The following is a 22,600-nucleotide window of genomic DNA, read 5'->3' on the forward strand; positions in this document are numbered from 1 at the left end:
TCGGACGCTTAACCGACTGCGCCACCCAGGCGCCCCTCATACACAGTTTTGATCCCCTCCCCCTCTTTTTTCCAAATAAGTGATTTTCAAACTGTAATGTCATAGAATCCTCTGGGGCTCGCGTTGTCTATTTGCTAAATCTAGCAACACTTTCTGGGGTATTCAAAATGCAGATTCCTGAGTCCTTATCTAGAATTAGTGACTCGTAAATCTCTGAGAGAGAGGATAAGGAATCTCCATGGTGAGTACCATTCGTCAAGTGATTCAGATGCAGTCCTTGAACTAGACTTTGTGAGAAACACTGATGTAAATGATGCAAAACTTTAACAGTGTCTCAATGGGCACCTTGGTTTCATCAAGAAAAATCAGTAGTAATTCCAGCCAGATTTTCTGTTTAGTTACATTCAGGTCAAATATAACCCATGCTATAGCAGTTGCTGAAACAAATAGGAACTTCCATTCCATTCTTCCTCACGATGTCCTGATTTATCATTCAGCACTTTCTACCACCACCACCATTACTATTCAACTAGCAGTGACTTTAAAAAGAGCCTCTCTGAGCACCCAAACTGGCAGGACTGACCCACTCCATCTCTCCTGAATGTTGACTATCTGCATCCATAGCTCTGGTGACTTGTTTCTTCATGCAGATTTTTTTAGGGTTCTTCTTAGTTTATTCACTTTTTATCCCCAAATAAAGAGCACTTTGTCTTTCAATTTACATGCCATCGGTTCATATATCTCAACTCCATTAATTAGGAATTTCCTTATATTTTGATTCTCAACAAAGATTTTTCTAGGTAGGTAATAGAATGAAAAGTAATAGGAGAGTGAAGATCATATCCTTGGTGAAAAGTTGTCATTCTGGTTTAAGCTGTAAATTTCTCGTAGAAAATTTTAAGTTAAAAAAATGCAAATAGTAAAGTCAGAATATGATTGTATATAATCAGACTGGAATGAGTTAGGAATCCCATTTTCTTTCAGTCTGGCTTCCGTAGTAGGCCAGGAATGACTTTAAAAATTTGTTTTCAAACCTAAACAATGGATATCATTCTGACCTCAGAAGTCTCTAAGTAGGATATTTACAGTCTGTGTATGTAAACTCATGTTTAACCAACCTGACATTTGTTACTCCTCTCATGAGTTTTAATTAACAATCTTGATTACAGTTTAGACCATTTCACATATTCTTTTCTGTTACTGCAGAGAACATAATGTGACTTAGCTTGAAAAATACACATGTAGGGTTTAAAGGATGTAGGTCTGGGTAACAGCAGTGCTAACTTTCTCAAATAAGTCACTCAATCTTTTGTTGTCTGTATTCTCATAATGAATACAATGTATATCTCAAGATGTTATTGTGAGGATTAAAGGGAGTAAAAGTGTATAAAAGTAAAACTCATAGTTCTGAGGTACTTTAGGAAATTTTGGCTAATTTAGATATTGGTTGCATCTAATGACAATTAGGAAAGCTTTCTCAACCTTAGACTAAAATAATATTCTTAGGTCTGTTATTTTCATAAGTTTTTTTTTTTTTGACCAACTTAATATAATCACATTCTTATAAAGATCTAGCACCCAGGACATTATAATTATTTTTCACTTTCATTCTTTCTTTTTTTACCATAAAGGATACTTTATTGATAAACACTAAGGGCAGTTTCTCTCTCTGGCAGTTACCCTACCAAGTGGTATGGTTTTGTTTGATTGTATTTTTTTTTGCTTCATTTACTTCTAAGATCCCTCCCAGTTCAGCCCATGCTCCACATCCCTATCCACAGGCATTGATGATATAGGAATATGATGTGATCTCCACCACCACAGCCCCTCACATAGTAGCCCAATAGAAAAAAAGTTGGTTCTGGCATCAGAGGACATGCATTTGAGTACTTTGCTACTTCTGAGTGTGGTAATCTTACAAAGATTAACTGAGATAATATACATTAAAGAACACTCTGTAAAAGCATAATTCTTCCTGTGGTTAGGGATTTCTATAAGGAAGAGTATTAACATTTATTGTATGTCTAATACATGCCAGGTGCTCTGCATACACCATCTACTATAACCTGATGAGGTAGGAAATCTTATTCTCATTTTATAGATAATAACTAGCCTCAAGCCACGTGATTGCAAAGTATTAGAGCATGATCTGACTCAGATTTATCACCCCCACACCACTTGTCTTCACTGCTTTAGGGGCTCGCAAGTCAGGCAGTTCTTGGTCCTGTCTCTGAGCTGCCAAGGAGAGAGGGAAGGGATAGATGAGACAATGAAAGGAGACACTCCATGAATGCAGTCAGCAAATAAGGAGCTGTCTGAGAAAATACTGTTACTGACTTGATAGGGCATATGTCTGCCACCATTGATGTGACAAAACTGAAAAGGCTGGAGAAGCCACAGCATCATGAGGGTTTGAGGGAGTGGGCAATGAGAGTTGTGCCCCTCATCTGCTATTGCAAACTTGAAATGTGGCTCAGCCACCAGTGTCTTTATTTTTCTACTTCATTTTGCCTCTGTCAAACAAGGGTGATTGATTATATTTTTAAATAAATAGTATAACAAACTTTAATCTTATTATAATGTTATTATCATTATATAATTTTTAAGCCTAGGGGAGAGGTGAAGCCAGAAAACTGTTAGCTCATACTCACTGTACTTTTCCAATGTTTTTCCACTTGAACATCAATGAAGTCAAAGTTTTCACCTGGCCTTAAAAGCTGCAGGTGACCTCAGCTCATTAGTTGTGAACTGTTTCCTTCTGTGTCAGTGAAGCCTTGCTTATGACCCTATTAGGGTTTGACAAAACAATGGGAGTACCTCTAAAGGGAAAGTGGGAGCTGAACTACTTTTTTTCTTGGTGAGGGATGATTATCAAATTGAGGTATGATGAGAAATTAATTTTCAAATACAAATTACAGGAAAAGGTTCTCATTATTATACCTCAAGTTTGGCTTATAGAATTTTAGGACTGTTTAAATGATCAGAACCATTTTTGCCTGTCTGCTTATCTGCTATTGATAGAGGGTCTTTAAATACATTTGTAAAATTTCAGACTGATTGATGGTCTAACGTTGAATAGAAGGCCATTTGATCTAATATTACACATATTGTCAGTGACCATGTCTTCTTACAGGACTTTCAATAAGTAATTCTACCTCACATCAGCATTATTAAGCCTAGCACTATGGATATCTAGTGAATAAAACTGGCAAACAATATTGGCAGTTATTAAGTTTATTGAACATAATTCCCTAATTCCACCCTCAAAACAAAAGAAAACAAACAGCAGCAAATATCAGCCTTCTTCACATGGAAGTAAATAAGGTTTTACTTCCACGTTTTCAAATTTAAACATCTAGACTGTATTTGAGTCTAAACTTTGTGACAACAGCCAAATAAGCACATGAAGTGATAGAAAATGTCCAGGAAATTATACCATGGCCTGATGTTTTGTTGCTTTTCATGTTGGCAATTCATATTTAAAAGTATTACAACAACGTGGAAGATTGGAAAGATTCAAGTTTTTCTAGTTGGTGCTTAAAGTAGCAGTACTCATGGCAGAGTGGTCCATTGAAATGGTGTGTATAACAAATTTTAAAGTCATTACAGGGCTTTAAAATGTCAGGAAGATTAAAAGGGAAAAAGGCTAGCATATGTAGTTCATTAATTTTGGTCATGAACATGTTATATTCAAGAACCATGTTTAAGTCCCCGTTCTTCCAGGACAACTTCTTGAAACACAACTTAAATGGAATTATTATTATTTTTTTAATGATTACACTTAAGCACCTGATGATCTAATGAAGACAATTTCTTAATGTGTCAAAATGGGTTCTTTGTATCTTGTTTGAATCTTTTGTTGCCTTAAACTAATCTGCTTTAGGGTTCTCAAATCCAGGCATTTTACAATGCAGTCTCTAGCAATGGCATTCATTTGGAATGCTGCCTTTTGTTTACTAGCTTTCCCAGACCCTCACTGCTTCCTTTGGTCATCTGGTGTCTTCACTAATGTGATTGGTACTCCTAGGCTCTGCAGGTAGCCATGAGCCTTTATAAGTGGGATTTACAATGGGACTCACCACCCTGCCTGCTAATGAAGGGAACCGCAGGGATTTTTTTTTTTTTCTGTCTTCCAAAAGAGTGAAGGAAAATTGAATTCTGGGTTTGTTAATTCTCTTTATTTTCCATTTACTTTAATTTTTACAATTGATTTACTAACTTAAGTGCAAAAATACAAATATTTTTGTTTAGGAGTTAAATGTTTCATCTGCCAGCCCTTCATGCTAATCACTGGAATTGTTTATTATTGAACCTGGAAAGAACAAAGTGGGGTCTCTGTTTAAACTCAATCAACTGGCATTTCACTTTCATCTGTTTTTGTCTTTCAGGATATTTTTGACCAATTTGGTTGTTTAAAAAAAAAAAAAAAAGCATATGACTGGAAGCCTTGGATTCTACTACCAGCCTTGCCATTTAGTACATCTATAACCTTGAGTAAGTCACTTCCACTCTTTGATTTCTAATCTGAAAAAAAGGAAAGTGTTATCCAAGGTACACATGAGATTTTAGATGGTGTTTCACATTCTAGCCTTCTTGTCTTTTTACTAGCAAAGTGAATAACAGTGCCCTTTTGTTTGATTTTTGGATAAATCTACCACTGAAAAACATCTTGCATCTATTAAATGTTTTAACCAGTGGTCAAAGCAATAATTAAATATAAAATGCCAGTGTCTTCATTTTAGAGGCAATGTGCTCTGTGAGGATTAAAGGAAGTTCATTGTAGCCCAACTTTATAGAGATAGGGATTTGTTTGACATTTTCTAATTGTGAAGCATGGCACCCATGTGTTTTTTAATTTAAGTATAGTTGACATATAGTATTATATTAGTTTCAGGTGTACAACATAGTGATTTGACCATTACATACGTTATGAAATGCTCACCATGAAAAGTGTAGTTACCATGTGTCATCATACAAAGTTCTTACAATATTATTGACTATATTCCCTATGCTGTACTATTCATCCCTTTAACTTATCTATTTTATAGCTGGAAGTTTGTATCTCTTAATCCCCTTCACTTATTTTGCCCATCACACGAACCACCTCCCCTCTGGCAACCATCAGTTGTTCTCTGTATTTATGAGTCTGTTTCTAGTTTTTGTTTCTTTGTTTGTTCATTCATTTATTTTTTTTAGATTCCACATATTTTTTAAGTCATAGTGGTTTTTATGTCTCTGACTTATTTCACTTGGAACCCATGTTTTAATTGTGCTTTATAAGGCAGTATTCTTAAGTGTGGTTTAAAGGTCTTCTGGGGGGGGGGGAGGTATTGAAATCTTTGGATTTGATTTGATTTGATTTTTATCTACTTGTTTTTTGGTGCTGGTCACTTCTTTTTTAATCTTTGGATTTTAGAACAGAAAGGGACATCTGCAATCATCACATCCAATCCTCTGAGTTTTATTAAACTGCTGAGATTCAGTAGACCCAGAAATGCTGAGTAGCTTATCCATGGTCAAAGAGCCTAGAGAGCTGCCTGTAGGGTCCAAACTCCAAAGACAAAATGTTATGTACCTGGTGGAGGTGTCCTAGCTATTTCTTAATGAAAGACAGAGAATGAAGGCTGAGACGAGGGGATTGTTTATTCCAAGTCTGAATAAAATTGCCAAGTCTTAAAAATTGCTGCTTGATAGAATTAGATAGTTGGTTAGTTTTCACATTGCAGCTTCCAGATTAAAGCCAATCCAGTCCCACAAATGTTTAACAAAATACTGTGTCTGAGGCATTGAACTATGGTGATGCTCCTATAGAACTGTGCAAAATCACAATCCCTCCCCTTAGAGACTCTGCAGCCTAACATGGAGATAAAACAAGTACATAATAGGGAATAAAAACAATAAAAAACAGATTTCAAAAGGAAAATAACTTTGGAGTTCTCAAAGTCTCAAAGAACTTTGAGGATTTCAAAGTCCAAAGGGGAGGTGGACTTAAATAGAACCTGATAGGTCAAGTGTTCCTTAGCAGATCAAAGGTAAAATCAGGGTGCTCTGGGAACTCACAGGCATGTCTTGAATCAGAGTGAGACAAAAGAAAGGAACTAGTAAAATAATAAAATTTTGGCAAGTCTTCCTATTCTTGAGTTGGTTATTTGCTGCTGGAGAAAATCCCTCAGTCATGCAGATGGATATCAACTATAAATTCATTCTCTCTAACCCTAAATACAACTTAATTATCTTAAGTTGAGTACCCTTGGTGAATTCTTTTTTTCTCTAATCAATTATCCTAAATCTACTCCACTCTCTTTAAGCCTGTACCCTGCCCTTTTCTCAGCAGGCTGCTCCTCTTCTAGGAGCCCCTGAAGAGTCCCAGTAATTGCCTTAATTTAGCTGACCTATAAGTACAAGTGATGCCAAGTGCTTCGTCTCCAACCCTGCTTCCCTCCAAACTTCAGACTTGTCTGTCACATTACTGCTGGGTATCTCCACTTGGATGTTTCAGAGCCATCTCAAAATCAATATATATCTAAGGCCTGAATGTATCTATCACCTTCCATGCAAAGCCTCATCTTCTTCCTCCAAGTGCCCTCAGTTAGAGGAGGTACCACCATTCTCCCCAGTTTGCACTTTAGAAACATACAAATGCAGAAAGAATGTCCAGTTGGGAGGCTGCAGTGATCCAAACCACCATACTTCTTGTTACAGTATTCAATTCATTGTAATTGCATGAGAAAGAACATAGTCAAGTGATTAAAAACATGGCTCTAGGTGGCACATGGCTGGCTCAGTCCATACAGCATGTGACTCTTGATCTTGGGGTTGTGAGTTCAAGCCCCACATTAGGTGTAGAGCCTACAGAACAAAACAAAACAAAATAAAACCATGCCTTAAAGTAAGGTGGATTTGCATGTGATTCCTGGCACCACCATTTACCAGCTAGCCATATGACCTTGAACAAATCATTAAACTTTCTAAGACTGGGTTATCTCATCTGAAAAATGGGAACATAGTAATTCTTACATCAAAGGGTATTTGGAGGATTAAATGAGATATCATATATGAAGCTTTCAGCAATGGTATTCCTGTTTAAGATCTGGGAGAGCAAAGACCATTTCTGTCTTGTTCACCATTGTATCTGCAGGACCTGGCACAGAGAAGGCACTCAATACATATCTACTGAATGAATATATGAGGTAGTGGCATGCCTGAATTGAGGTACTAACAGTGAGGATGGAGAAAAGCAATGTAAGATAGAGACCTGGGTTTCACCCTGAATCATTTGCCCATGCTATTGGTCACCAATTCCTATTGATTTAATTCCTGAGTATTTCTCAGGTCTCTCCATCCCTCTGTAGCCCTTCCATAACTGCACCCGTGCAGGCATCATGATCTCTCACCAGGACTATTAGTAGAAGTTTCTAAGCACTCTCCCTACATCCTGTTTTGCCTCCACATCAGCCCCTTCCAGACTGCCACAAGAAGAATCTATCCAAAGCTGAAATGGGGGACATGCCATTTCTTTGTTTAACATCCTTTCATGTGGCTACTTCTTATCTATAGGATCCAGTCTCAACTCCTCACAGCCTGGGTCTACATTTTCATCTTCCTTTCCTACTGTTCCCTCTCTCACATTTGATAGTCTAGCAATTGCAGACTGGTCTTGTCTTCAGAACATACTGTGCTATTTCATGTCTTCATGCTTGTGAGAGGTACTTGCTTGTTCTTTGAACTCTCTTCTCTCCTGTATCAGTTAGGAGTTCGTTTGTCTGCTTATGACAGGAAGCATTAAATACCAAGCTGGAAGTTTATTTCTTTTCCACATAAACAGAGTTTGGAGGTAATTGTCTATAGCTCGTAAAACATTTCTGCTATGATCAGGGACCCAGGCTCCTGTCCTGTGGTTCTGCCATTGATGTGTGTCTTTCATCTGTTCCTCTCTCCTTTCTCTACCCCTCCAGCACCTTATTCCATTAATCATCTCCTCTCTTCGGTATCACCACCTCTCCATTTCCTTGGAGGGAAGAAACTCATCCTGTGAAGATCCCTCATTCTAGTATCTTTCCTGCCATTCTACCTTTCCAACAGCTACCAACGGATTTCCATCCTAGTTCACCACACTTCTTGAAAGACTAATTGCTACCCGGCAGATTTTCATTCTTGATCCTATTTGACCTTCCTTACCTGTTGAAACTGTTGACCACCTCCCACTCTTCCAAAGTCTCTTGTCCTTTGGTTTTCAAAACCCTTCAGGTTCCTGGTTTCCTTCCTGCTTCTCCTACTGTTCCTTCTGCAAAGTGGTTTTCCTCATCCTTTGACTGACTCTCAAATGACGATGTTTCTCAGACTTCCCCCCCCCCCCCACCCTTGACCCTTACTCCACATACTTTCTCTACAGTGGCAGTCCCTAGTAATCTCCCCAGTACAGACAACAATTTTCCATGTGGCAACTGTCTGTCTCCAGGGTCTGTTTGTTGAGTTCTCATTCCTGAACTTGAGTCTTGAATTTCTAACTCCCTACCTAAAGGGCAGCCCTGATTATGTACAGTCCCCATCAACTCCTCCTAGATTCTTCAGAAACCTTTTATCTGGTCTCTAACTTTCACATTATTGCCAGAGTTACCTTCTATTTTAAAAAATCTAATTATGTTAATTTTTTTTTTTTTTTTTTTTTTTTTTTTTTTTGGGAAAGGTTCCATTGGCTTTCTCCTGCTTCTGGGACAAAATTCAAATTCCCAATTTGGCATATAAGTTCCCTTACAGACTGCCTCCAAGCTACTTTTTGTTTGTTTCCACTGCATTTATTACTTATACAAAAAATATTCAAAAGAAAAAAATTTATTCTCACTTCTCCAATGGCTGTCATCCCTGCCTCTTGCCCACACAACTCCTAACCCCTTTCCTCAGGGCCAGTTCAAAACTGAACCTGCTCACTGCCATTTTCACAGAAAACAGCCAGTTCCAGGGATGTGGGGGGAGAAGGTAGGAAAAGGGTGACAATACTGTCCAGGTTCCCCCCAGAAGTGGGCCAGATGGAGATTGACAGAATTCAAACAGAAGGGCTGGTGGCCTCACAATGATGTAGTCTAACTAAAGTGGGCTGGAAAGGACATGGCATAGCCTGTCAGAGGCTTTAAAGGGTGTCTCATGGGCTTGTGTCAAACCCAGAAAAACTGACATCAGGAGAAGAATGTGGAGGACCAGGGAGGCAGTCTTGCAGAAAGTTTCCCAATTCTCCCAGGTTGAGAGGTGCAGAAAATCTAGAGGGCACCATTTTGGCAAAAAAAAAAACTTACTCTAGTATTAGGAGGTTACAAAAGTGCCACAGACACTGAGAAAGGCTACGAGGAGATACAGTTTCACAAAGCACAGTGATGACAGACCAGAGCAGTGGGGTTCGTGTGACTGATGCAGAAACTACAAAATCTGGAAAGTAGGGAAAGTGGCCTTTCAGGGAGTGACTCTGTACGAGTCATACAGAATTGACCCCAGGTCAGACAACCTGGTTAGTCTCACAGAGCAGCTGGCAGCATTGGGGGCCTGAGGGGGAATCACATAAAAAGGACTTAAGGAGCACCTAGGCGGCTGTCAGTTAAGCCTATGGCTCTTAGTTTCAGCTCAGTCATGATCTCACAATTGTGAGATTGAGCCCCACATCGGGCTCTGCGCTGAAAGCATGGAGCCTGCTCAGGATTCTCTCTCTGTCTGTCTCTCTCCTCCCTTGTTCTCTCTCCTTCTTTCTCTAAAAATAAATAAATAAACACTTTTTTAAAAAGGACTTAAAACAAGCAGCTAGAAGAAAAGAATGGTAGAAAACTGCTCCATGGCTCTCAGGAATCAAGGCCAGTACTGGGGGCTGGGAGGACACATGCACAAGAAATAGCACCAAAGAGGTTTCCTATTCAACAGTCAGTCAGTTGGTGAGGGAGAAGAAGATCCAGGAGGCAGGTGATGGGAACAAAGTTGGGGTCCTATAGGCGAGTTTCTGGAGGCTGGAACAGAGGGCACACTGTAGACCAGTGGTAGAACATAATTCTGGACCCCAAATGGGGGAGGTGGCAGATGGGTTTGGGTGTCATTGATAGAGTGGTGAGTGGAACAGCACAGTTCACAGTACTTTCTAGGTGAAAAAATGAAATCAGGAAAAAGGAATAGCTTTTACTCTAATAATTATGAGGGTTTTTTTGGACATACTAATTTTGGACATATGAGTTTGGGTGGAGATCAGCAACTCAGAAAAGATATTATGGCCAATGATTTAGATGTGGGAGTTACCAGCAAAGATGGTAACAAACACTAATTGGCTCTCATGTTTTTCAACTATGGACTAAAGAAAGGTAGAAAGTTTATAGGAGGTAGAGAAAGGGTTGGGAGTTAGAATTTGGGGTATGAGGGAGAAAATCCATTGTTGGATTCTCTTGTTAGAAAAAAGGAACAAACCATAGTTAACGCTTTTCCTGGGATCCTCCCCTCTACCAGAAGTATGCAGCCCTTCCACCAATTTAAAGTCCAGAATCAAGAAATAAATGGATCTAAAGATGTTCATTCTCTTTCTTCTAAGAAGCTACTGATTCAAACTTTTCATCCTAAGCTCCTGTTGGCAACTTCAAACCCTTATCCATTCATCATCTCCACCTCTCTTGTTTTTGTGGTGTGTGTGTGTGTGTGTGTGTGTGTGTGTGTGTGTGTGTGTGTTTCTGCCCCTTTTGCAAAAGCAAGAGGAAGTAGGTAAGGTGGAAATATCTATTTCCCCTAAAAAATGATAAATAAACTGAAAAAACTGAAAAACTTTTTTAAATAGAAAAATAACATCTTTGGGGTTCTATTTATTTAGATTCTTTTTCTTTTATTTTTTATTTTGAGAGAGAGAGAGTGTGTGTGTATGTGTGAGAGAGAGAGAGCTGAAGGAGAGGGGGAGAGGAAGAGAGGGGGAGAGAGGGAGAGAGAGAGAAGGAGGGGAGGAGGGGAGAGAGAGAGAGAGAGAGAGAGAGAGAGAGAGAGAAACTTAAGTAGGCTCTATGCTCAGCGCACAGTTCAACACAGGGCTCAATCCCACAATCCTGGGATCATGACCTGAGCCAAAATCAAGAGTCAAACATTCAACTAACTGAGCCACCCAGGTGTCCTGAGATTTCTTTTTCTTAACTTACTCTCCCTCTACTCCACGCCTTTGCTTTCTTAATGCTTCTGGGAAGTAAATACTTACATAGATCATTTAATTAAACAAGTAAAGTGAATTATGTGTTTCCATGCAACTTTTTAACATATTAACAATTGATAAATTTGATTACATAAAAATTAACCTTTCTGGGGGTGGAAAAACAATAGCAAACACCAAAAGCAAAGGCAAAATGGAAAACTGGCAGAAAATGTTGCACCCCATATCATACCCAAAAGACAAAATTCTTTAATGTATAAAGAACTTCTACAAATCAAGAATGAAACCAACAACCAAATATAAAAATGGATAAAGACTGGACTTTTCAGAGAAGAAAATTCAAGGGCTTTTAAATGTTTGAAAAGATGTTCAATTTCATCCATAGTAAGAGAAATGCGGATTAAAACTACATTGAGATACCATTTTTCATCTGTCAGATTGACAAAGATCCAAAAGTAGATAATATTCTACACTGTTGAAGGTATGGTGATCCATAAATTGCTAACGGGAGTGTAAATTGGTTCAACGATTAGTTCAACTCTCACTTGGTACCTAATTATCAGGGATTCTTTCCAACCCAGCTTTTCTGTGCTTTTGGCGGTTTCCTATCTGATGTGGACCTTAGAGAAACAGAACTGTAATTGAAAATGTTTCTAATGTGTAGAAGAAATGAAGACTGCTTTGTGTGTGATAAAACAAAACCAAAACCAGGGAAGTTTGGCAATATTTAACAAAATTAAAACTGCATATATCCTTTGATTCAGTATCCATCATTAAGGGACTAGCTTAAAATAATCATGGTATATACATGCCAGGGAATTCTCTGCAGCCACAAAAAAGAATGAGGAATATCTTTACATGTTTATACAGAAATATCTCCAAAATATTTTTTATTATTATTTTTTCATTATGGTAAGTGTATTCTTTAATCCACATCACCTATTTCCCCATCTTTCTACCCACCTCCCTTCTGGTAACCATCAGTTTGTTGTCTATAGTTAAGTGTCTGTTTCTTGGTTTGTCTCTCTTTCTCTCTCTCTTTTTTTTTTCCCCTCTGCTGATTTGTTTTGTTTCTTAAATTCCACATATGAATGAAATCATATGGTGTTTGTCTTTCTCTGACTTATTAAACTTAGCATAATACTGTCTGGATCCATCCATATTGTTACAAATGGCAATATTTCATTCTTTTTATGGCTGAATGATATTCACATCTTCTTTATCCCTTCATCTATCAGTGGACGCTTAGGCTGCTTCCATAGTTTGGCTGTTGTAGACAATGCTGCAATAAACATAAGGGTGCATATATCCCTTTGAGTTAATGTTTTTGTATTTTGGGGGTTAATACCCTGTAGTGCGATTCCTGGATCATGGGACAGTTCTATTTTTAATTTTTTTGAGGAACCTCCAAATGTCTTCCACAGTAGCTGCACCCAGTTTATATTCCCACCAACAGTGCACGAAGGTTCCTTTTTCTCCAGATCCTTGCTAACACTTGTTTCTTGTTTTTTATTTTTGCCGTTCTGCCAGGTGTGAGGTGGTATCTCATTGTGGTTTTGATTTGTATTTCTCTGATAGTGAGTGATGTTGAACATCTTTTCATGTGTTTTTTGGCCATGCATGTCTTCTTTGGGGAAATGTCTGCTCATGTCTTCTGCCCATTTTTAAATTGGATTATTTGTTTGCGGGGGTGGGGGGTGAGTTGAGTTGCAGAACTTCTTCATACATTTCGGATACTAACGCTTTATCAGATATGTCATTTGCAAATATCTTCTCCCATTCAGTAGGTTACCTTTTAGTTTGTTGTTGTTTCCATTGTGCAGAAGCTATTTTGATGTAATCTCAATAGTTTATTTTTGCTCTTGTTTCCCGTGCCTCAGGATACATATCTAGACTGATGTTATTACAGCCAATGTCAGAGAAATTGCTGTCTGTGGTCTCTTCAAGGATTTTTATGGTTTCAGGTCTCATGTTTAGATCCTTGATGCATTTTGAGTTTATTTTTTGTGTACAGTGAAAGAAAGTGGTCTAGTTCCATTTTTTTTGCATGTAGCTGTCCAGTTTTCCCATCACCATGTATTGGAGAGACTTTTTTCCCATTGTATATTCATTCTTCCTTTATCAAAGATTAACTGACCATATAATTGTGGGTTTATTTCTTGGCTTTCTATTCTATTCTGTTGATCTATGTGTCTGTTTTTATGCCAGCATCATGTCATGTTTTAATTACTATCACTTTGTAATAAACTTGAAATCTGGAATTGTGATACCTTTGCTTTTGTTTTTCTTTTTTCAAGATTGCTTTTACTATCTGGGATCTTTTGTGATTCCATATAAATTTTAGGATTCTTCTGTGAAAAATGCTGTTGGTGTTTTGATAGGGATTGCATTAAATCTATAGATTATTTTGGGTAGTATAGACATTTTAACAATATTTGTTCTTCCAACCCATAAGTATGGAATGTTTTTCTATTTGTTTATGTCATCATCAATTTCTTTCATCAGTGTTTTATAGCTTTTAGAGTACAGGTCTTTCACTTCTTTGATTAAGTTTGTTCCTGGGTATTTTATTATTTCTTTGTGCAATTGTAAATGGGATCTTGTTTTACATTTTATTTATGTATTTGTTTTTAAATTTACATCCAAGTTAGTTAGCATATAGTGCAATAATGATTTCAGGAGTAGAATCCAGTGATTCCCCTACATATAACACCCAGTGCTCATCCCAACAAGAGTCTTCCTTAATGCCCCTTGCGCATTTAGTCCATCCCCCAACCCACAACCCCTCCAGCAACCCTCAGTTTGTTCTCTGTATTTAAGACTCTCATATGTTATGTCCCCCTCCCTGTTTTTATATTATTTTTGCTTCCCTTCCCTCATGTTCATCTGTTTTGTATCTTAAATCTGTTTCACATATGAGTGAAGTCATATGATATTTGTCTTTCTCTGACTAATGTTGCTTAGTATAATACACTCTAGTTCCATCCACGTTGTTGCAAATGGCAAGATTTCATTCTTTTTCATTGGTGGGTAATACTTCATTATATATATGTATACCATATCTTCCTTATCCATTCATCTGCTGATGGACATTTTGGCTCTTTCCATACCTTGGCTATTGTTGATAGCTCTGCTATAAACATCGGGGTGCATGTGCCCCTTCAAAATAGCACACCTGCGGGATTGTTTTCTTAATTTCTCTTTCTGCTGCTTCATTATAGAAATGCAGTGGATTTCCATACATTGATTCTGTATCCTCCAACCTTACTGATTTATCAGTGTTAGTGGTTTTTTGGTGGAGTCTTTAGGGTTTTCTATATATAGTAATATCATCTGCAAATAGTGAAAATTTTATTTCTTCCTTACCAATTTGGATGCCTTTTGTTTTTTTTAATTTAATTTTTTTAAATGTTTATTTTATTTTATTTTGCGAGTGAGTGAGTGAGCAAGGGAAGGGCAGAGAGAGAGAGGGAGAGAGAGAAATCCCAAGCAGGCTCTGCACTGTCAGCATAGAGCCTAACATGGGGCTCGAACAAACCAACTGTGAGATCATGATCTGAGCCCAAACCAAGTGTCGGGTGCTTAACCAACTGAGCCACCCAGGTGCCCACCTTTTATCTGTTTTTATTGTCTGATTGTTATGGCTAGGACTTCCAGTACCATGTTGAATAAAAGTGGTGAGAGTAGACATCCTTGTCTGGTTCCCGACCTTAGGAGAAAAGCTCCCAGTTTTCCCCCACTGAGTATGATGTTAGCTGTGGGTGTCATATAATAATTCTTATAGATAATAAAGTTTTCTTGGACTGTCTCTAATGAGCTTCTCATTCTTGTGTTAGCCCTGCATTTTAAATTATTAAATTATTCAAACAGTATTTATGAGTACCTGCTCTGTAGGAGGGCACTACAATAGGTGCTGCAATATCAGTAATAGGCAAAAACAGAAAAACATAGTCCCTACCTTCATGTAACTTAGAATTTAATAGGAAAGACAAACATTAATACACAAGTTACATAGCTCATCAGTGAATTAAATGCTGGTAAGGATATGAATAAGGTCCTATGGGAGCTTTTAGTAAGGACTAAGGGGATCAAGGAAGCAATGCTTGAGATCTAAAGGATGAGGGGATTTAAACTGGCAAAATTAAAAGATAAGATGGGTGAAATTACAGGCAGAGGGAACATAGGTGTTTAAAGGCTGGTCAGTGTTGCTGGAGCACAACATTTAGGAAAAGAACAGTTCAGGATAAGGCTAGAGAGATGGGCAGGGATATTTACACTATTGATTTTTATACTCAGAGTAATATAAAACCATGAAGGGCTCTAGCAAGGATTGACAGGTTATATTTGCACTGTAATGCAGAGAAATGATTGGAGAGCACCAGACAGGAGGCAAGGAGAGCAATTAGGTAAGTTCGTGCTGTCTCTTGGCAGGAAACCTCAGGTCCCACCCCCAGAGCTGTTTTGAGTGTCCTTATAGCATGGTGACTGCCTTCTCCTAGAGCAAGTGATCCAAGAGGTCAAGGCAGAAACTGCAGTATCTTTTATGACCTTGGAAATCACAGGCTGTCATTTGTTTGGTATTATAGTGATTGCACAAGTCAACCCTGATTCAGTGTGGGGGCGGGCATACACAGGAGACAAGAATCATTTAAGCCACCTTGGAAGATGGCTACAAAGACTAAACCTTGTGGAACTCCAACATTTCATTTCTGGGTGGTATATTGTGGGAGTGCAAAGGAAACTGAGAAGCAGCTAGGGAAGGAAGAATACCAGATGAAATCCAGCCGAAGAAAAGGAAATTTCAAGAAATCTACCAACAGGCATGTTAGAGGAGAGCCAAAAATATGTTCATTGGATTTAGTGACATAGATTTAATGACTGAAAGCTCTTTCCTCATGATATAATTTAACATTTATTTTGACTTACCTCCCCTTATAACTTTTATTGAAGAGACTTTTTCCCCATCTTTTTTTTTTTAGTAATCTTTTAACATCCCTATGGATGTTTTCATAATGTTCCCCTAAAACTTTGATACTTTGAGTGGAATTGTGTTAACTTTATGATTTTGTTTGAGAAGCATATTTTTACAACAATTAGGTTTCTCTTTAAAACACCTAGCACATGTTTCAAAGGGGCACATGCATCCCGATGTTTATAGCAGAGCTATCAACAATAGCCAAGGTATGGAAAGAGCCAAAATGTCCATCAGCAGATGAATGGATAAGGAAGATATGGTATACATATATATAATGAAGTATTACCCACCAATGAAAAAGAATGAAATCTTGCCATTTGCAACAACGTGGATGGAACTAGAGTGTATTATACTAAGCAACATTAGTCAGAGAAAGACAAATATCATATGACTTCACTCATATGTGAAACAGATTTAAGATACAAAACAGATGAACATGAGGGAAGGGAAGCAAAAATAATATAAAAACAGGGAGGGGGACATAACATATGAGAGTCTTAAATACAGAGAACAAACTGAGGGTTGCTGGAGGGGTTGTGGGTTGGGGGATGGACTAAATGCGCAAGGGGCATTAAGGAAGACTCTTGTTGGGATGAGCACTGGGTGTTATATGTAGGGGAATCACTGGATTCTACTCCTGAAATCATTATTGCACTATATGCTAACTAACTTGGATGTAAATTTAAAAATAAATAAATAATGAAAAAGATGATGAATTAAAAAAAAATTAAAACCTCAATTCTACCTTACACTCAATAAACATTGTTGAATGACATTAATTGCTCTACCACTCTGAGATTAAATCTGTAATTTTAAAATAAAAATAAAAATAAAACACGTAACACATTCCTCTATGTGTGTAAAATTTCACTTAAATCACCTAAATAAAGATTGGCAATTTAAAAAATGTTATCATGTATCTGTCATTAAGTTGATCCCTGGGTATTATTTTTGTTGTTGCTACTGTGAATGGGATCTCTTCCCCTCCCCCATTACCACCATAATGTTTTCAATCTAGAAATGTATTTACTTTATTCCCCATTTTATAGATAAGAGGCCCAGAGAATATCGGTGACTGGGCTATGGTTATAGAGTGGGAGAGTTGGGGACTGCAGATTTTGAACATCTGAATTTTATTGTGCTACAATAGGAAATGAAGTTGCTTATCCAGTCAAACTTTATTAAAATTAATAGTCTCTTAAGTATTACTTTCTTTTTTTGGTTTGTTTTCTATTTTTTTATTAAGTTTTTTTATTTTAATTCCAATATAGTTAACATACAGTGTTATACTAGTTTCAGGTGTATAATATAGTTATTTAACAATTCTATACATTACTTAGTGCTCATCATAATAAGTATCACTTTCTTTGTATCAGATTTCAAAGTAGTACTATACGTTTTATAGCACATCTCCAGTTTTTAGCATTGTCAATTTGAAATACAGTGTCAGGACTTGAGAAACTGCCTCTCATCTCCATTCAATTCTCCCAAGACCTGATTCCTACCAGACAGGAACTATTTTTTTTTTGAGGTCTACATAGACCTAACAACCTATTGCACTGAGTAAATATTTAATGAAAATTGAATATTTCCTCTGTGGTGGATCAATTTACTCTTGTTGATTATCTGAAGAAAGCATTTTTTTTTGTTTTTATTTTATGTCCTGTAGTAGGTTAAGAAATTGTTTTCCTGAATATTGTTACTAATGCCAAAGTTTGTTTCAGTGATATAATCCATGTCTCTTAGTTGTTTTTTTTTTTTAGCCATCTATTTTTCCTGGTTTATTTATGCAATTTGAATTATTATGTTATCTCAAATACACGTGTGAGATTCATTGACTTGGTAGCATGCAATAACGTCATTTGCTGTGAGGATTGTTTTTTCTTGAATTCATGGTAGTTGGAGCTCTGAAAATGAAAAATATTTGCTAATGAGGTATAAGGATGTTGATGGTACATTTTTTAATGGCAGAAATATAATTTTTATTGATAAATATCCCCAAAAACATAAAAAATTTTTAGTTGACAAAAATGTGTCTTTCTTGTATTTTTAACTATCAGCATATATTTAATTGTATTATTCAAAATTTTTCTTAACTGATTTTAGGTTTCAGTGAAATATATATTTGCCTGTGAGTCTTTAAATATATGAAGTTAGTAACATAGCTTGAAAGTTTCAACTTGTAAAAATGAAATCACTATAGTGGAATCATTTAGTGCAAGTTGTTAATGTGGCATTCAATTGGAATTTATCAGAATCAATTAGAAAAACAAACTTCTCATTTAATGAAAAAAACAACAACAAAGAAAACAGGGAAAACTGTGCATATATATTTCATCCTCTTTCCACACTAAGACGCATGTGAATGTAATTTTGAAATAGAGAATTCATGCATACTGACAAAATATCCTTCATTTTTAAGGAACAACTTCACTGTGTTTCACATTTGATGACTGCTGGGACCTATATTTCTATGTAAATAACTGTTGACATTGTTTGATGTTTATTTCACTAGAGGAAAATTGTATGATGACAGTTATAGTACATATTTGATAACAAGGGTAGGTAAGATAAATCAGTTGAGTCATAGTGGTCTGATATCTGTTTTTAAGGTCTTTTTGACCCAGGAGTGTATGACCTGTGAAATCTGTACTTTGTTGGATAAGATATCTTACAATGCAAGGATTTAAATTTAGATGAACATCACTGCAGGAAGTTGGCTGATGTGGCCAGAAACATTGAGTATCAAAGTATAAATTGGAAAAAGTTTAAGAAGTTCTGACAACAATTAACATATGTGAGAAGAGAGAAGCTAAAGAAAGTTTCTTTTCTTCCCCCACTTATAACAAAGAGAACCTGAAATTTAACCTGGTATTTTCAAAGCTCTAATTACTCAGCAGCATTCCATTTTGTGAAAGCTTTGCCAAGAAAATGTACCCAAATCTTGAGTTACAGACCGTTCTTGCATCTGATTGGAAGGGGCATAGGAGTTGTTTGTAAGGTTGCAGATCCAAAGCCGCACAAATGAAGGTTGAGACTTGGGGGAGGGTACGATTCAGGGAAGGGAAGTTTCGTAGACATTACAGCCTCTGTCCAGAGGCCAAATGGGAGATAAATCACCTCTGGCCACCTCTCTTATTATTGAAATGGTTCAGCCCTGGGGTTTAACTGAAGGACTTACAGGGTTTTGAAGTGCAAATAGGATGGTGAAGGGTAAACCCTTTTAGGGTTTCATTTTGATGGATTTTTTTCCTGTGTGGATTTCTGGCACTGACTGTGATCTGGAAGGGGCCCTTAAAAAAGAAAAGTTTTGTTTTGTTTTTGATCAATCAGGCAATAAGAACTTTCCACAGGGGTGTACTTTTCCTGCATGCATATCGACCCTATTGTGTTTAAAAGTAAGTCATTTAAGTGGGCTTTTTTTTGGGGGGGGGGAGCCTTCTGCAATGGAACTGTCATTTCAAGGTCACGTCTCTCTTTTTGGTATTAATGCCAAAATTTGAAAGTGTTGAATGATATGGTACTTTTGGATCAGTAATTCTGGGTGAATTACTTAGGATCATGGTGTGTTAAACAAAAAACAAAATGATCTGGTTTAAAGATCAAGTTTATATTAGAACAAGTCCTTTTTATATTGATAAGCAGTCTCTATTTAATCTTTTTCCCATTTAGTTATATAAATTGTGCATATTCATTTAATTATTTTGTATGCATTCTGTTTTGCCAGCATTAAAATAAAAACCAGAAAATTCCGAGATTCTGAAATATTTGCAGTATCTTATTTGTACAGATACACTGAAATATTTGAGGAAATAAGAGAAACATTAAAAAAATGTTTAAAAAACAGATATGTTGATTTATCAGGTTGGACATTTTTCTGTTACCCCACAAATAGTTCAAACCCCGGAGATAAAATATCTTTTAAGTTTTATATTTTTTTAGTAAAATGGGACTGAGAGGACAGTCACTAGTGACTTCAAAGAAAAATAATTGTAACTAAAGGCTTTTTGTGCAAAAATTTTAAAGGAAAATTAAAATACTTGTGTCAAAGAAATGCCATGGCAAATGCTTACATTTCTTTTTAGAAGTATAGTTGACAGAACTTTTCTTAAGCATTTCACTCTTTATTTTAGATTTAACATAAATATTTGTATCATTTACCTGGTTTGAAAATGATAATTTAGCTGTAGCAGAGATTTTTCTTCCTTGTTGCTTGATACCTATTATAAAAAACAGTTGTTAATGTCTGTAATTGACATTGATCACATGATGTTCTTAAGTGACCTTCAAGTCAGGTTTTGTTTTTCTATTCTTCAAAATTTTCCCTTCGCTGTATGTATGTAAATTTAGAGTTAAACTAAAGTTAAATGTTAGAATTTGCATTTACCTATTCCTGCATGAAGATTTTAAATAAGATGCTTAAAAAACGAAAAACAAAACCCTAGATGGCATCAGGCAGCATCCCTGTATCTACAGCGTCCCTGTCATTAGTTTGTTGCTGGGAGATGTTAATATAACCCTTCCTTTGTTAGAAAAGAGATCTGTAGCCCTTCCCAGAATCCTCTTGTTAACTGTCTTTTTAACCCAAGTTGGAAGTTGTCTGATGAATGAATGGTGAGCCATTTTTATGAGCTACACATACTGTTGACATTGTGTCACACGTTGCTTTTTAATTTCTAAATGTGTTTTTAATTTGCAAAGCATGCCTGTGCCTAGCAGTAGAATTGAGTCAGCATTTCTGAGTCCAGATATTGCTTTATGCAAGCAGGACAGGTCAGGCTTACGAATGCTCTGTCATAAGCCTTAGCTTTACTGAAACACACACGTGAATAAATTTCACTTCAAATATGGTTGAATAAAAGAAGATACTTGAGAAAGGCTCTTTTTCCCAAGAACTTCTCTTGCCTCTTGGCAAGTGAATTGCCCCAATATAAAGGCGTTGGGAGGGAAAAGTGAGCCTCAGAGTGAAAAGGCAATCCACAAATAATCACTCTTTTCTGCCTTTGATTTGTGTCAGATTGTGTGTGTGTGTGTGTGTGTGTGTGTGTGTGTGTGTGTGTGTGGCAATTGTTTTGTTTTGTTTTGTTTTTTTTCACTTAGAAGAGGTTTATGGTCCAGTGTCTGTCAAGTCAGCCCCTGTCTTAAGGTTGTAGTTGTATTTCTCTCTGGAGTTCCTAGAGGTGATGTTATCTTTTGTTCACTCAGCAGTGTGGTGGTTCCTGAGAGCATCTGTCACTTTAGGCATTACAAGATGGATGGGTCTCCAGTGAACTGCTGGTTGAAGCAAATGGTGAAAATAAGAAAAGACAAGGGGTTTCGGGGTCTGCAGAAAGGACAGACAACAAGGAAACACTGTTAGAAATCAAGAGTAAGCTGAGCAATAGAGAAAGAGAGAGCAAAGATGGATCATATGTCATTTTATAAACATCTTGGAAATCAGAGGCTTTTGGTGGCTACTGTGATCTGAGGGGCACGACTGCATCATGGTAAACAATTCTGTGCTTTGGATTTGCAAAATGTATTTGGACAGTTAAAAAAAGTCTGGGGGAAAATGTTGGGAAATTGCAATGATATACATTGTTTTATGTGACAATTTTGCTGTTTGAGAATTAGTAGTCTTAAAATGTAAAGATTTAAAATTTTTTTATTTAAGAAATTTGTTTTCTTTAAAAAGTTTCCTTATATTTTTGCTTTTCTTTCTTTCCTTTTTTTCTTGTAAACATTTGAGCAACTGTAGATATTAAAATGTTGGAAAAGTAATAACCACATAACCAACATCTTTACTGTTAAGTTTTTTGACATTTTTGCGGGGGATTCTGAAAAATCTATGCTCATGACTTAGTGAGACTGGGGGCATATTTGAAGTAAACTTCCAGCTAATTTAATGGTCCTTTGATGAAAGAAAGAAATATAATTGTTATTGATCTGTCAAAACAACATAGAAATTTTGTATTATACTTAGAAATTCAATTTGTTGGTGAAAGTCAAAATTTGTAAATTTGGACTGATGCAGAATCATTCCTGTGTAAAAGAAGGAACAGGAGAGAGGTTGGCCAGGGAGTAGGAAAGGGGAAGGGGAGCTGGGAGGATGTGGTTGAAAAAAATGATTTTGTCAAACTTTCTGGCATTAGTCTATGAAAAAGACCATAGGTTGAAAGGCAAAGAAATTAAGATGATTAGAAGCTTTAAGCTATACAAATGGTAGAGTCTCTTCCTTCTCTATGGGTGTAAATAATAGATGAAAGAGTAAGAGTGACAACAAAGGATCAGGTCGTTTAAGAGAATGTGTGCAGCCTGAATAGGGGTCTGTGGCCCAGGGCCAAAGGTCTTAGCTTTGAGTGTAATTAGAAGAAAATACAAAAATGTCATTACTAGCAGGTGAAGTGTGTAGCACGTGGCCAAAAATTAGCAATTTTAGACTCTGAAGCTATTGGAATTGGATTACTGACCTTTTTTAAAAATCATTAAGGTCC

General features: G+C 36.8%; 1 protein-coding gene across 9 annotated transcripts in view; it reads left to right on the top strand.

The window, feature by feature from the left end:
• GREB1L (GREB1 like retinoic acid receptor coactivator) overlaps window positions 1-22,600 on the top strand; it is a 287,573-nt gene that overhangs the window by 104,879 nt on the left and 160,094 nt on the right. For 6 of the 9 annotated variants that reach the window (XM_047827102.1, XM_047827101.1, XM_047827106.1 and 3 more), the window contains one exon: window positions 4,389-4,494. The exons of 1 other annotated variant lie outside the window; for it this stretch is intronic. The gene's annotated coding sequence lies outside the window, so the exon portion shown is untranslated. Of the gene's footprint in view, window positions 1-4,388; window positions 4,495-19,344; window positions 19,526-21,522; window positions 21,614-22,600 lie in introns of those variants that run through there. 2 more of the 9 variants (XM_047827104.1, XM_047827103.1) reach the window with 2 other exon arrangements.

This window comes from Prionailurus viverrinus, chromosome D3, assembly GCF_022837055.1.
Source record: "Prionailurus viverrinus isolate Anna chromosome D3, UM_Priviv_1.0, whole genome shotgun sequence".
Lineage (NCBI taxonomy): Eukaryota > Metazoa > Chordata > Mammalia > Carnivora > Felidae > Prionailurus > Prionailurus viverrinus.